We start from the raw sequence: 16532 nt of genomic DNA on the forward strand, positions 1-16532 counted from the left end.
GACATCTTTTACGATCATTTAATTAATTATTCGGGTTGGGTAATTGATTATTCATTCTGATCAAGTGGGTAATTAATATTCATATCTCATTAAAACATGGGTGGATTACATACAAGGATAATTGGTGTAATTGTTAACAAAGTATTAAAACCTTGGATTACACGCAGTCGATAACCGGTGTAATTATTAACAAAGTATTAAAACCTTGTTACAGTTCGAATCCCTAATTAGTTGGAATATTTAACTTCAGGAATAAGGTTAATTTGACGAGCATTTTATAATTATGACCGATGGACTATTATGGACAAAAACCAGATAGGTTTCAAATAATCTAGGACAAAAGGAAAATTAACCTAGAGTAATAAATTAAAATCAAAACGTCAAACATCATGGTTACGGAAGTTTAAATAAGCATAATTGTTCTATTTTATATCTCATCGTATTTTTATTTACTGTCATTTTATTTATTGTCATTTTAATATTGTTATTTATTTTACACACTTTAATTATCGTCATTTATCTTTACGCTTAAAATATAAAATCAACAAACCGGTCATTAAACGGTAAAACCCCCCCTTTTATATAATATTATATATATATATATATATATATATATATATATATATATATATATATATATATATATATATATATATATATATATATATATATATATATATATATATATATATATATATATATATATATATATATATATATATATAGTTGTTAAAAATATAGTATGTATCACTAGCTCCCTGTGGAACGAACCGGACTTACTAAAAACTACACTACTCTACGACTAGGTACACTGCCTATAAGTGTTGTAGCAAGGTTTATATATATTCCATAAATAAATAAATAAAACTTGTGTAATTTGTATCGTATTTTGTAATAAAAATAATAGTATTTCGTACTACACCGCGCATAACATCAAGTTTTTGGCGCCGCTGCCGGGGACCCGACGAAACGCTAAATTTTTACGCTATATTCTGAAAAAAAAATATATTAGTTTTTAAGCTATTTATGTAAAAATATAATTTTATATAAGTTTTAAAATACAAAAATATAAAAAAAGTATATTTATCTATTTAAGTGTTTAAATTAAAAAGTTTATATTTTTTTTATTTATTTAAAGTATAAAAGTATTTTTAAAAATATAATTTTAAATATAACCTATATATTAATTTTGTAAAACTAAAAATAAAAATAAAAAAAATAAGTAAACGGGCTGGTTACTGTAGCAGCCCAAGAAGTGCCTGGATCCATACACCATGCGACCGCATGGGAAAATAACCCTCAACTCCTGCGATCGCATGAGCTGAGGTGACAGGTCTGTTACCTCAGACGTACAATTAGGGTTACGTTTAATTATTATTATTATTAATTAATTAATTAATTAGTAATTAGGGTTTAGTTTTTTAATATTTAGTTTAGTTTTAAATTAATTTGTATTTTTAAGTTTAATTTAGTTTTATTAACTATAAAATTAATACTTTTATAAAATAATAATATAAAAATAATATTTTTATAAAAATAAGTAATTTTGTCACTTTTTATATCTTTTTATAAATTGTATATTTTAATCGTTTAATTCCTAAATTGTATATTTATCGTTCGTAATTAGTTTTAAGTTTAGTATTTTGCCGTAGTTATTTTTAGTTTTTAGGCTTTGTCGTAAATTCCCTTAAGTGTTTTTTCTTTAGATTAAGATTTAGGCGCTTTAGAATCTTACGACGTCGCTTATCGCCTTAGTTTTAAATAAATTTTAGTGCCTTTTAAGTAATTGCCGTTTTTGATATAGAATTCCTTTAAGCTTTAATACCTTTAGACGTAAGTTTTAATTCTTAGTTTTTAGGCTTTTAAGTTTCGACTCTGCATTTTATTATTATTATTTTTTGACGCTTATTTTTCGACCTCTTATTTTTCGACGCGCTTTTCTTTTTCATTTCGACGCTCTAGTTTTTAGGACATAGATTATATATTCTTTAAATTTCGATGAAAAATTATTTTAAGCGGTTAAATTGATAGACATTCAAAATTTTCTGGTTCGTAGTAATAGTTGGATTTGTTAGTGGCGAGTTGTGGGCTTCCGATTTAAAGGGTCCTGGCTACTTGCTGCATCTTTTGGCTATTCGAAACGTGGGCAAAAGCATAAAAGTCTATTAATTTAATAACTTATATAATTTTTATTTTTATAACTAATAGGATATTCAGTGAATGCACCGAGCAAAACGTTCACCACCTTTCATACGTTCACCACCTGTAACCAGATCAAGACATCTAGCCAACATTGTCGCCGTTGATTTTTCTTTAGAATCGTCATCTAGTCGACCAAGTACTCCAATTCAAATTTTCGATAATCCATTTTTTGAACCCGACTTCACAATTGAGAATCCGGAGGATATTCAGGGACAATTCAGAGATCCTGAACCACTAATCATTCCTCCTGAACCACAAATCACTCATCCAGAGATTGTTGAGGAAGAAACCATTAAATCAGAATCCTCTAGTGATTCAGTTTCAACAAATTCAATCATGGAAAATCTGGAACCTCTAAGTATGGAAACCAAATGAGGGCTAAACGCACTGGCCAAGGTCATGCAATTACTCAACCAGACATTAATGCGCCAGATTATGAAATCAAAGGACAAATCCTACACATGGTAACTAATCAATGCCAATTTAGTGGTGCGCCGAAGGAAGATCCAAATGAACATCTTTTAACATTTAATAGGATCTGTACTCTATTTAAGATCAGAGAAGTTGAGGATGAACAAATCTATCTCATGTTATTTCCCTGGACTTTAAAGGGAGAAGCCAAAGATTAGTTAGAATCGTTACCTGAAGGGACGATTGATACATGGGACGTTTTAGTTGAAAATTTTCTTAAACAATTCTTTCCGGCATCTAAAGCCGTAAGACTTCAAGGAGAAATTGTTACGTTCGCGCAAAAGCTAAATGAAACATTATATGAGGCGTGGAAAAGATTCGGAAAGTTGTTGCGACGTTGCTACACGAAAAGACATCGACTCAGCAGCTGGTGGTTCCATTATGAAGAAAACCGCAATCGAAGCTCACAAAATTATTGATAACACAGCGTCCCACTCACATGAGTGGCACCAGGAAAAAGATATTTTTCGTTCATCTAAAGTGGCTAGAGCCGATTCTAGCCATGACTTTGATTCTGTTTCCGCAAAGATAGATGCTTTCGAAAGACGAATGGAATAGATGACTAAAGATATTCACGTAATACGAATCAGTTGTGAGCAATGCGGTGGACCGCACTTAACGAAAGATTGTCACATTGAGCAAACGATGGAACAACGTGAGAATGTTTCCTACATGAACCAAAGGCCGGGAAATAATTATCAAAATAATTATCAACAGCCAAGGCCAAATTTTAATTGAAATCAAAACATTCTTTACAATCCAAATGAACCCAACAACAACTCGTATAACCAACAAGGTCCAAATAACCAACCAACTCAAAACAACACTTTCAATCAACAAAGACCTAGCTTGTATAAACCACGACAACAAATCGAAAAGAAAAGGTCAAATCTGGAAGAAATGATGGCAAAGCTAATGGAATCTCAAACACAATTTATTACATCTCAAACCCAAACAAATGAGAGGTTTGATCAGTCATTAAGAACTCAACAAGCTTCCATTTTGAATCTAGAAAAATATGTAGGTACTCTTGCTAGCATGATGAGTGAGAGGGAACAAGGAAAGCTACCGAATGATACTCAAATAAATCCTCGGAATGAGAATGTTAATATGGTATCAATGAATTCTGAAAAACCAGCATCAGAAGATGGGAAGGTTTTCGATGTAGGTAACAATGAAGAAGTTACAACACCACCACCACCCGAGTATGTAAAGCCAGTGGTGGTACCCTACAGACCACCCATCTCGTTTCCAAGAAAAGGAGTTGAGTATGAGCAAGTAATAGGTAATAAAGTTTGTGATACCTCTGAAAAGAAGAAGAAGAATAAGAAAGTGCAAGAAACAAAAATCGTAAAAATAAATCTGGTGAAGACAGTTCTACCAAAACCTCCACCCAGGGTGGGTGATCCGGGTGAATTTATTGTTCCTTGTCTACTTAGTGATTGTGTCATTTATGATGCACTAGCAGATTTAGGTGCAAGTGTGAGTGTAATGCCTCTTTCATTATATAAGAGATTAGGAGTAGGTGAGTTAAGTCCAACAGAGATGAGTGTTCGACTCTTTGATCAAACCATTAAGCACCCATTTGGAATTGCTGACAATCTACCCATTCAAGTAGGTAATTTAATCTTTCTAGTCGAATTTATTGTCATTGACATAGAAGAGGACTCAAACATTCCTCTAATTTTAGGTCGACCATTCTTAGCATCCACCAGGGCGTTATTTGATGAAAGAGAAGGTAGAATGACACTTAGTAATGGTGACAAATCGATCACCTTTGTGATTCGAAAGACTAAATCTCCACCAACCAAAACCGTTGAACCAACAAAAACGATTGGTAAGAACCATGTTGTTTTACCAACTCCAACGGCAGTGCTTAACAATAATAAAACGCCTAAGTGTGGGGAAAATGAAGTAACACCTAATGATGACCTGATAACAAAGAACCCCGTTGTTGATACGAAATTAAATGACCCGTTATTAATAATTCAATGAAGAAACTTATTAAACGGATTCGCGATGCTAGAACCAAGGGAAACTTTAAGTTATGTAACCGGTTAGTATCCAATCTATCGCCTAAAGAAAAGGCAAAACTAGTTGAATTTGTGGATATTACACAAGAATCCGACCAATGGCTTAAAGCAAAAGTCACAGATATGCAAGTTGATTATGGTCCAAAAGAAATTGACAATGAAGTTAATCACAATTTCGACACCATAGCTACCTAAGTGTGGGGTGATTCAAATGTTCTAAAAAGAAAATGCTGTCTAGAGTTAGTTGTTCTGTTCTCGTGTAGTTCCGAGAATGGAATCCGATTGGTCTTTTCCACTAGCAGACACTAAAGAACTAGTTTTCTCCCCCCCCCATTCTGAATTTTTGTTTTGTAAGTTTTGTATGAAATTAATTTGCATTTTTAAATTTAATTTTTGTGTGATTTAAAAAAAAACAAAAATTTACTTTATTTCATTAAGTTTAAAAAATGATTTCTAAAATTCATCGTAAGTTGAAAACTAGGTCATGGAACCGAAATTGCTTTACCCGAGGGCGGGGCGAAAAATTTTGTTATCATTATTTTTAATTTTATTGATCTAAAGTATACCAAAAAAATTTAAAAAACCCAAAAATTTTTGCTTTTAAAACAATCGCTTTAAAAACGACAAATTTTAAATTTTGTCGAGGGACGGACTAGGTAAACATACCGAAACTACCTAAAGTAAAAGGACATAAAATTTTAAAAAAATTATTCAGTTAAATTGTTTTAATAAATAAAGGTTTTATAATATATATATATATATATATATATATATATATATATATATATATATATATATATATATATATATATATATATATATATATATATATATATATATATATATATGTTTGTAGTTTATGTACAAAATAGGGTAAAATAGAGCACTTTCAAGACTAGCATTAAAGTTCAGCAAAAGCTACTAATATTGACGACAAGACGTAAAATATCAAATGTGATATAAAATAATATGTTTGCAAACTCGGTATTTTTAATCACTTTTCTACACTAATCACCCTCATGAATTTATAATTATAATCTGATTTCATGCAAATGAGGGCATTGCATGATCTAAGTGTGGGGATATCAAGGGTTATAAATTCTCTCGGGTTTACACTTGGTTTAATTGCCAAATTTTGTGAAAATTTGAAAAATTTTCAACTAAATGAATTCAAAATCATGTTTATACATATTTATGAACGATAAAACTAGGTGTTAATGCCGAAATTATTGTTACCTCGGAGAGAACATAAATGGAGAAACAACCCAAAATGCTTGAATTCATTTAAAATGAAATAGAAGAGAATAAAAAGGCAAAGAAAAGAATAAATAAAAGCTAAGTGTGGGAAGAATTTACCAAGTTCTTTAAAACACATATCACATATTTGGTACAGATTATTGCATGTACTTTTGATTTAGACTAAACTAATCAGTTTTACCCGATTTATTGTAATACTTTTGAAAGAATAGATGGATCTACACGATGAATCAATTCCATTATTAAAAGAAAGTAAAGTCTTCCGAAAAAGACACGCGCTTCTTGATTTAGGTCAGGAAGTTGTCGTCCAAACCAGCGGTAGGTTGATGAAAAATCTAGAAAAGTCATCTCTAAAATCAGCAGGAAATCCACGGACCTCAGCATCAAACAGGGTCGCCAAGTGGTTAGACTTATCCTAACCATGAGAGGATCTGTCTCATAAAATGGGGAGAGCACCGTGCAAATTAGCTTGATAAGACTAATGAATGAGACCCCCAGAAAGGATAATCTCCTTAAAGATTAAAAATCAGCTTTTAAGATTGATATTACTCAATCCTTAAAGATTGACTTTAAAGATTGAGAATTACAAACTCATGGAATTCAATGATATCTAAACTCGAGCTTGAACGAGAAAATATTTTGATCAAAATTAAAACCGATTTGTTTTCTGAAACCTATTTTCAATGCGTTCATTACCATTGAACGTAAAATCCTAAGAATTCATCAGAATTCATTAGGTCACCTGAACCAAATCAGGTGTCAACCGTAAGAACGGTGGTTGCATAGCATGGTCGAAGACAGGACCTTGTGCCAGACCAAAAAATTATAGGGTGATCTTTACTATTTCTCCCACAAAGGATAGTAATTGCATCCGACACATTGTGGACCATGATTATCTGCATGTCATTAGACATTGCCTTAACAGTTGCTTGTTCAACGCTTTCCTTTACAACCGGATGGTAGTTTACCGAAAGGTAATATACGGAGCAAGTATACTGGACGTGTTGCTTTCCTAATACAAGGTTAGCAAGTGGGTGACACAAAACCATAAGTTTTGAGCTAAAATTTGAAAATATGAAACCCACAAAACTCACAAAAATATTTTGCAGACACCGGTGAAGGGTTATTCTGGAAAACTTATCTAGGGTAAAATGTAGAATGAATTTTCAAAAGATCAAATGTTTTCATAAAGATCCAATTTTCTTAAAGGATATAAATTTTTAATAGACATGTGGGACTATAAACCACATCGTTACTATCATTGTTTATACCGCCGTATCAAAATCACTGATGTATAAAGTGTGAGAATAAAAAAAGTGATTCGAGTGAAGTGTGATTTAATTTCAAGTTCTGTATTGCTTGAGGACAAGCAACGATCAAGTGTGGGGATATTTGATAGTGCTCCAAATGAACATATATTTATGCACAATATCCTTTCAATATGTAAAGCTTTTAGTTGCAATTGTTCTATTTTTATGAAATATTCGTTTAAATAAATAAATGCGAAGACAAAAGAAAAAAATGACGATTTGAAGACGCAAATGACCAAAAAGCTCAAATGTACAAGATATAATTCAAGTGGTTCAATTTATTGATGAGAAACGTCTAAAAGTGACAAGAGTACAAGTCGCGGAACGCAAAGTACAAGATATCTACGCGTACGAAAGGACGTTCGAAAATCTGGAACCGAGACATAAACCGAGCATCAACGCGCGAGTCAACGGACCTAAAATTACAAGTCAACATTGCACAATAATATAATATAATATATATATAATTATATAAAATTATATATATTATATTATATATATTAAATTATTCGAGCAGCCCACGTTTAAATCAAGAGAGGGTGCTGGCCAGCTTGTCCATGCGATCGCATGGAAATAACAAAAGAAACCCATGCGATCGCATGGGTCTCAAAATCAGAAAACATCTATAAAAGGCACCAGTTTTTGGACGAGAGAACATACACCTTCACACACTCTTTCTCTCAGTTTATATTTATGTTTATATTTTATAATTATAATTTTAATTTGAAGTTAATAATAAGCTTATTGTAAGAAATGTTTTACGGGTTTTAAAGTCGGAACTCTGTCTGTGTAACGCTACGCAATAAATAATCACTGTAAGCTACGTTCTTCCTTTTTAAATTAATGTATCGTAACTAAGTTATTATTATGCTTATTTGAGCCGAAGTAATTGTGATGTTGGGCTAAATATTAAGATGGGGTTATTGAATTTTGTACCATAATTAGGGTTTGGACAAAAGACCGACACTTGTGGACATTGGACTATTGACTATTAATAGATAGGGGGTATTGTCTAATCGAATGACAACTCATTAGAATCTGTCGAACCTATCTTCAAATTAGTTAATCTAATAATTATTAAAATGATTATATATGTTCTATTTAGTGACGTTTATACGACATCTTTTACGATCATTTAATTAATTATTCGGGTTGGGTAATTGATTATTCATTCTGATCAAGTGGGTAAATTAATATTCATATCTCATTAAAACAGGGGTAGATTACATATAAGGATAATTGGTGTAATTGTTAACAAAGTATTAAAACCTTGGATTACACGCAGTCGATGACCTGGTGTAATTATTAACAAAGTATTAAAACCTTGTTACAGTTCGAATCCCAAATTAGTTGGAATATTTGACTTCGGGAATAAGGTTAATTTGACGAGCATTTTATAATTATGACCGATGGACTATTATGGACAAAAACCAGATAGGTTTCAAATAATCTAGGACAAAAGGAAAATTAACCTAGAGTAATAAATTAAAATCAAAACGTCAAACATCATGGTTACGGAAGTTTAAATAAGCATAATTGTTCTATTTTATATCTCATCGTATTTTTATTTATTGTCATTTTATTTTTGTCATTTTAATATTGTTATTTATTTTACACACTTTAATTATCGTCTTTTATCTTTACGCTTAAAATATAAAATCGACAAACCGGTCATTAAACGGTAAAACCCCCCCTTTTATATAATATTATTACTACTTATATATGATGGAATTTAACAAGTCCATAATAACATGTTCATGTAGTTTACTCAATCATAAAACCAATTTTAAGAAAGTAAAAGCAAACGGAAGCATTAATAGAACATTTATATTTGTTAAGCCATTTTTGTTAAATCCCATATTAATATCAAGTCTTGGATAAATGCTTACAAAAGAACAAGAAGAGAAGATTCATACCTCCTCAAGCTTGTTGAGGGTAGTTTACAAATGTGCAAGATGATGATGAATGGAGCTCCAAAATGTGAAGCCTCAAGTTGTAATACCCCAAGCCTTTAATACCAAACCTTTGTACTTTAGTTAGGATTTATTAACACTTGATTAGAGCTTGCAAAGATCAAAATTTGAACTCCCTTTCACCCTCTAAAGGCCACGGCAGGCAGCAGCAAAAGCAATGGGTTTGTGCAGTTTTTTTTGATCTTTTTGATGTGTATTTGCAAGTCTATCTTTGAATGAGTCAAGCCTTGCATGTATATGGAAATGGGACTTGTAGTTGACCAAGAAAAGGAATCTCTTGCAAGAGTGCTTACAACTCCAAGGCCACTACTCCATTAGTTTATAAAAGTTAATTTTATAAAAGTTAGATTTTATAAAATTTATTTTATAAAACTTCCATATTAATATTTATGTACATTTCATTATATAAAACCAATTTATATAAAATGTAACATAAATTAATTAATTATTTAACCTATAAATAATTAAATCCATATTATATAAATTATTCCATAATTTATATATATATATATATATATATATATATATGTACACATCAAGTAGTATTTCAGAAAACCATTTTTCTTAAAGTTCAAGTGTCGCGTATTTAATCATTGATCTAATCGCTAAGATCAAATATGAATAAGGTTTCGGTAAGCTTGTTATTGGGTATGACCCGACTTGGATCAAAACATATTAGCCACGTTAATTTAATATGTCTCTCGGGCATACGAAATACCTTCAATCTCCCACTTGCACGAGAAACATAAGAAATTAATGCAAGTGATGGATACCACCTAACGACCGTCCATCACCCCCAATATGTTATGACTTTGTGCCATTCAATAACATCATCCTTTTCGAGTTCCCATCTCGAAAATGAATAGGTGAATCTTTCATCACATCCTTTTGTCCTTGATGTCATGTTAAATCCAAGAGACACAGAGTGATCACTCTCTTCTAGATTTAACTTTATCAGGCCTTAAACATCTGACTCTCAATGAATAAGAGGGACAAATTCCATCTTGACTACATACGTCCTAAATATATACCTTGTATTATACATGAGCTCTTCCTTATGAACTACCATATTTCATAATAGCGAAGGAAAGAATCAAGGAACAATACTTGGTAAATATCCGAACCCAATATGTATCTCAGGTCAGAGGATACAATGATATTTTCCTTTACTCTAGATTACATGTGATCAACCACAAAGGCTCCATTTAGTAAATCTTGAGGGCGGGTCTTCCAATATTTGTATCCCACAAATATCTATGAACCTTGGTTGCAACCTTGCCAAACATTCATCCCATGAATGTATACCAATCCAAGTTCATAATAGTCTAAACCTCACACTTGCTCCCACAAATGTGATCGACTATGGAATTTAGAATAATTACTTATTCATGGATAAAACATGCAAAATAAGAACATAACTCAAAATAAATTAATACCATAATTATATTAATGAGTTTGAACAATTTCGTTCCGTTACAATACTTAAAACAGATCATGACCAATCACTAGAATATCGAAGCCCTAATGCACAAACATGTCCTGCGTGTTTTGCTCCATGTAAGAGCTTCGTGAGAGGATCCACTATATTAAGATCTGTATGAACTTTGCGAATACATATCTTTCCCTTTTAAACTTCATCCCTTATGTAGTTGAATCTCCGCTCAATGTGACGGGTCTTTTGATGAGCACGAGGTTCCTTGATTTGAGCAATCGCACCCTCGTTGTCACAAAAGATCTCAAGAGGGTCCTGAATGGAAGGGACTACTCCTAAGTCGTCAATGAATTTCTTCATCCATGCTGCTTCCTGAGCTGCCAAAGAGGCGGCAATGTACTCAGACTCTGTAGTGGATAATGCAACAACATCCTGTTTTGAACTCTTCCAAGAGACCGCACCTCCATTTAATGTGAATACATAACCGGATTGTGATCGAGAATCATCTCGATCAGTTTGGAAACTCGCATCCACGTAACCTTTTACAGCGAGTTCCTCCTCACCAGACCCATATATTAGAAACATATCCTTAGTCCTCCTAAGGTATTTCAATATACTTTTAACCGTAATCCAATGACTGTTTCCTGGGTTGTTCTGGTATCTACTTGTCAAGCGAAGAGCGCATGACACATCCGGTCTAGTGCATATCATTGCATACATGATTAACCCAATAGCAGATGCGTACGGGACTTTCTTCATTCTCTCTTGTTCATCTTTCGTGGTAGGGCACTGAGATGAACTGAGAAGCGTTCCCTTTTGAATAGGTACCAAACCTTTCTTAGAGTTCACCATCTTGAATCTTTTCAAGATCTTTTCAATATATGCACTTTGATTCAAACCTATCAGTTTCTTGGGTCTATCCCTGTAGATCCCAATCCCAAAACGTATTGTGCTTCTCCAAGATCCTTAATGGAGAAGCATTTACTTAGCCAAGTTTTAACACTTTGCATTTCCAGAATATCATTTCCAAATAACAATATATCATCCACATATAGTACAAGAAACATGATAGTGCTCCCACTAGCATTCTTGTATATACAAGCTTCATCACCATTTTTAATGAAGCCAAATTTCTTGGCCTCCTCATTAAAACGATGATTCCACATTCAAGATGCTTGTTTTAATCCGTAGATTGACTTCTTTAACTTGCATACCCTTTTAGGATATTTAGGATCAACAAAACCTTCAGGCTAAACCATATAGACATCTTCTTCAAGATGTCCATTTAGGAAAGCGGTCTTGACATCTATTTTCCATATTTCATAATCATAATTAGCAGCAATGGCAAGTAATATCCTAATAGACTTTAGCATTGCCACAGGCGAAAAAGTTTCATCATAGTCAACCCCTTGAGTTTGAGTGAAACCCTTTGCTACAAGTCTAGCTTTATATGTATCCAAGTTTCCATGTATGTCGGTTTTCATCTTGAAAAGCCATTTACAATCAACTAGCCTGGAGTTAGTAGGTTGTATAACCAGTTCCCAAACTTGGTTGTCATACATGGATTGCATCTCGGCGTTCATGGCTTCCTGCCATTTATCTTTATCAATCCTTGATAAAGCATCTTGGTAGTTTGTTGGTTCATCCAAATCAACCACATAGCAACCATCCATGAGAAACCCATATCTCTCAGGAGGATTACTAATCCTACCAGATCTGCAAACGTCTTGTGTATTTTGATCATTCATTTGATCACTCTCAACATTTTCATGTTGAGTACTAATGTCAACCAATTGTGTATCATCTACTTGATCTTGAACCTCTTCAAGATCTATCTTCCTTTCACTATTTCCTTCCATTGGAACTTAGTTTCAAGGAATTCAGCCTTTCGAGCAACAAATACTTTTTGCTCGGTTGGATCATAGAAATAGTATCCCATATCATCCTTGGGATATCCTATGAAGATACACTTCGTGGATCGAGCATTCAACTTATTAGGGACGTAACGCTTAGGATAAGCTTCACATCCCCATCCTTTAAGTATAATAGAGATGGAGGTTTTCCAAACCACATCTCATGAGGAGTTCGTTCCACTTTCTTGGTTGGGGCCATATTTAAAATACGAGCCGCGGAGCATAGACTATAACGCCAAAATGATAGAGGTAACGAGCTTCTAGCCATCATAGATTGAACCATATCTATTAGGGTTCGGTTCCTCCTTTCGGAAACTCCATTAAGTTGGGGTGTTCAAGGAGGAGTAAGTTGCGAGATAATCCCACAACTTTTAAGATGATCTTGGAAAGCATCGCTTAGGTATTCACCTCCTCTATCAGTACGAAGTACCTTGATTGTCTTATTGAGTTGATTTTGTACTTCGTTTTGATATTCCTTGAATGCTTCAAAAGTTTCGTCCTTGTGTCTTAATAAGTAGACATATCCGAAACGACTGAAGTCATCAATGAAAGTAACGAAGTATCTTTCACCATTCCTAGTTATGGGATTAAAGGGTCCACATACATCCGAATGTATTAATCCCAATAAGTCTTTAGCCCTTTCATAGGTCCCTTTGAAAGGTGCTTTTGTCATTTTGCCTTGTAAACAAGATTCACATACGTCAAACGAGTCTAGTTCATTTGATTTCAAAAGTCCATTCTTTTGAAGTGTATGCATTCGATTCTTGTTTATGTAACCAAGATGACAATGCCATAATTAGGAATCACTCAAATTCCTTTTGAGTTTCTTGGTGTTTGCATGGAATATTGAGCTATCATGTGATGTGTCATCATGAACCAATTCATAAATACCATTCAAAGGTGAAGCCTTAAAATAGAACACATTATCTAAATAAACATGGATATCATCATTAATGAAATTAAGATTAAAACCATATTGTTTCAAACGGGATACATAAATAATGTTTCGAGATAAATCTGGTGCATACAAAACATTTTTCAAAATAAGCTCCAACCCAGTTTGTAGCTTTAAAACAAAGTCTCCTTGAGCTTCTACGTGCACCTTTGCACCATTTCTCATGAAGAGACTAGTTGTTCCCGCTGGTTGTTCACTTCTTTTGAACCCCTGCAAAGAATTGAAAATACGAGTTCCACATCATGTGTCTAATACCCATGTATTAGAAGAAGTAATACTAAGCTCAATGTATACCATATATACATTACCTGAGGTTTTCCATGCATCCCTCTTTTCCTTCAACTCCTTAAGGTAGACCGGGCAGTTGTGTTTCCAGTGACCCATTTCACCACAACCAAAGCACGGATCTTCCTTGGGGTTAGCTTTTCCGGCAACCTTTTGCTTCTTGTTGTTGTTGGTTGGGGTAACCATCTTCCCTTTTCCTTTGCCCTTGCATTGGTAGGCGGGTCCTTTCCTCTTAGCCACCTTTGGCTTAGAAGTGTTATTTTTTTTGGACCCGCCTCCATTGATCATAAACATAGGTGAAGCCCTTTTACCCATACTTGCTTCAACCGTCTTAAGCATGGCATGTAATTCGCCAATGCTCTTATCCCATCCATTCATGTTGTAATTCATTACAAATGTGTCAAACCTCTTTGACAAGGAATTAAGGATAAGGTCCGTGGCTAATTCATTAGACACGTTGCAGTTTAGATGGTTCGCTCGATCAATTAGGCTTTTCATCTTAAGGACATAAGATGAAACGGATTGGGAGTCGTCCATCCGACATGCATGAAGCGCTCGAACCGTTTTGAAGCGCTCGGCACGAGCTTGTTGAAGGAACATTTCCTTCAACTGTGTGATCATGTCATATGTACTATGATGCTCGAAATCCTTTTGGAGTTCTGGTATCATAGTCCCAAGCATGAGGCAAGAAACTTGCACCGAATCGCTGCAATATTTCTCCCAATAAGCCATACCTTCCGTATCATCCTCTTCCGGTTGATCGGGAATGGGGTCTTCCAACACATATGCCCTATCCTCTAGTTTGAGGACAATTCTTAGATTGCGGAACCAATCCATGAAGTTCGTATGGTTAAGTTTTTCCTTTTCAAGGATTGACCTCAACGATAGGTTGTTAAAGTTTATTGGTGATTTTGGAATGTTGTTGTTATTGGCGGCCATCTACAAAATTTAACAAAGTTGTTTAAGTATCAATTTTAATTTAACAATCAATACCCTTTAAATCCAATTGATATTTATTAAATTTTAGAATCCAACGGTAAACCAAATTTCGGTTAGGTGACCTTTATCCCGTCATTTGATTTAGCTAGGTAGTCATTATATGACAATTGCAATCCTTTTGCAACTTCTAAGTTATGGGATCATGCAATCCTTTTGCATGGCATATTTATCCCATCAACGCCTATTTGTTCCTCATGCTTCGGTGACCCTAAGTTCATGATTCCCAAATCAAGTCGTCCTACTTGTGTAGACGTGTAAATTTAACATACAAGTGGTTAGGTGACCTTTATCCCACAAGTGTGCGAAATTCACCTTAATCATATTAGTTTGCTCATAATGGTTAGGTGACCTTTTTCCCATTATGAGTTCCCTAATATTTTTAAGTGTCACACAAAAGGATGGCGTTTAACTTGTTTGCTTTGTTAATAAGGGATTTTAAGTTTTCATTAATTCTAGTTTGAGAAAACTTTTATACCATATACTAACATGCATTTAGTGTATGGTACATATGAAAAACCATTTTCATGTCTTGTAATTAAGCCAATTACTTGATATAAATCATTTTATATATATGATCCTTATCATGTTCTTAATAACCGTTTATTAATGTCCTTTTAGCCATATTTAATTTAACCAATTAAATTGTCATTTTGCATGTCGTTAATAATGTTTAATTTAACCAATTAAATTGTCATTTTGCTTGTTGTTAACTTGTGATTTACTTGTAGCAACCAAACATACAAACACAATAAACAACCATGCATGCAAAACAAATATGTTCACAATCAAGCCAATATGGTAGACATTTGTTTAGCCGAAAACAAATGCCACCGGTTAAGGGGTTATAACACAAAGTAGGAGATTTTAAATCTCCCACTTAACCTTGCATCCAAATGCTTCTTCTTGTGTTCTTCAAGTCTTCATTATCTTCATCATTTTACAAAATATATCCTAATACATTTTGTCTAAAAAATGAAATTACAACCTAATCTATTTTACATACCAAATATAAAATAAATTACATAACCAAAATAATATTATTACAAACCAATTGAATAAATATTATTACAAACCAAATGAATAATAAATAATCATCAAACATGCAACCAAACAAACACATGGTCTAGGCATTGATTGTGAACATTAACATACAACAAAATATGAAAAAATGGAAGCACCCAAAACCCATTTTGGGTCTCCAAATTTTCGGCCAAAAATACATACCCACCCAAACCCGACAATTTTTGTATTCCATTTTCATGCATGTACTTGGAATGAAAATATAGTGGGTTTAAAGACAATATAAGAAGCATAATCCATAGCCTCGGCTCTAGATACCATTGATGGAATTTAACAAGTCCATAATAACATGTTCATGTAGTTTACTCAATCATAAAATCAATTTTAAGAAAGTAAAAGCAAGCGGAAGCATTAATAGAACATGTATATTTGTTAAGCCATTTTTGTTAAATCCCATATTAATATCAAGTCTTGGATAAATGCTTACAAAAGAACAAGAAGAGAAGATTCATACCTCCTCAAGCTTGTTGAGGGTAGTTTACAAATGTGCAAGATGATGATGAAGATGATGATGAATGGAGCTCCAAAATGTGAAGCCTCAAGTTGTAATACCCCAAGCCTTTAATATCAAACCTTTGTACTTTAGTTAGGATTTATTAACACTTGATTAGAACTTGCAAAG

This window comes from Rutidosis leptorrhynchoides, chromosome 8 (assembly GCF_046630445.1).
Source record: "Rutidosis leptorrhynchoides isolate AG116_Rl617_1_P2 chromosome 8, CSIRO_AGI_Rlap_v1, whole genome shotgun sequence".
NCBI classification, from domain to species: domain Eukaryota; kingdom Viridiplantae; phylum Streptophyta; class Magnoliopsida; order Asterales; family Asteraceae; genus Rutidosis; species Rutidosis leptorrhynchoides.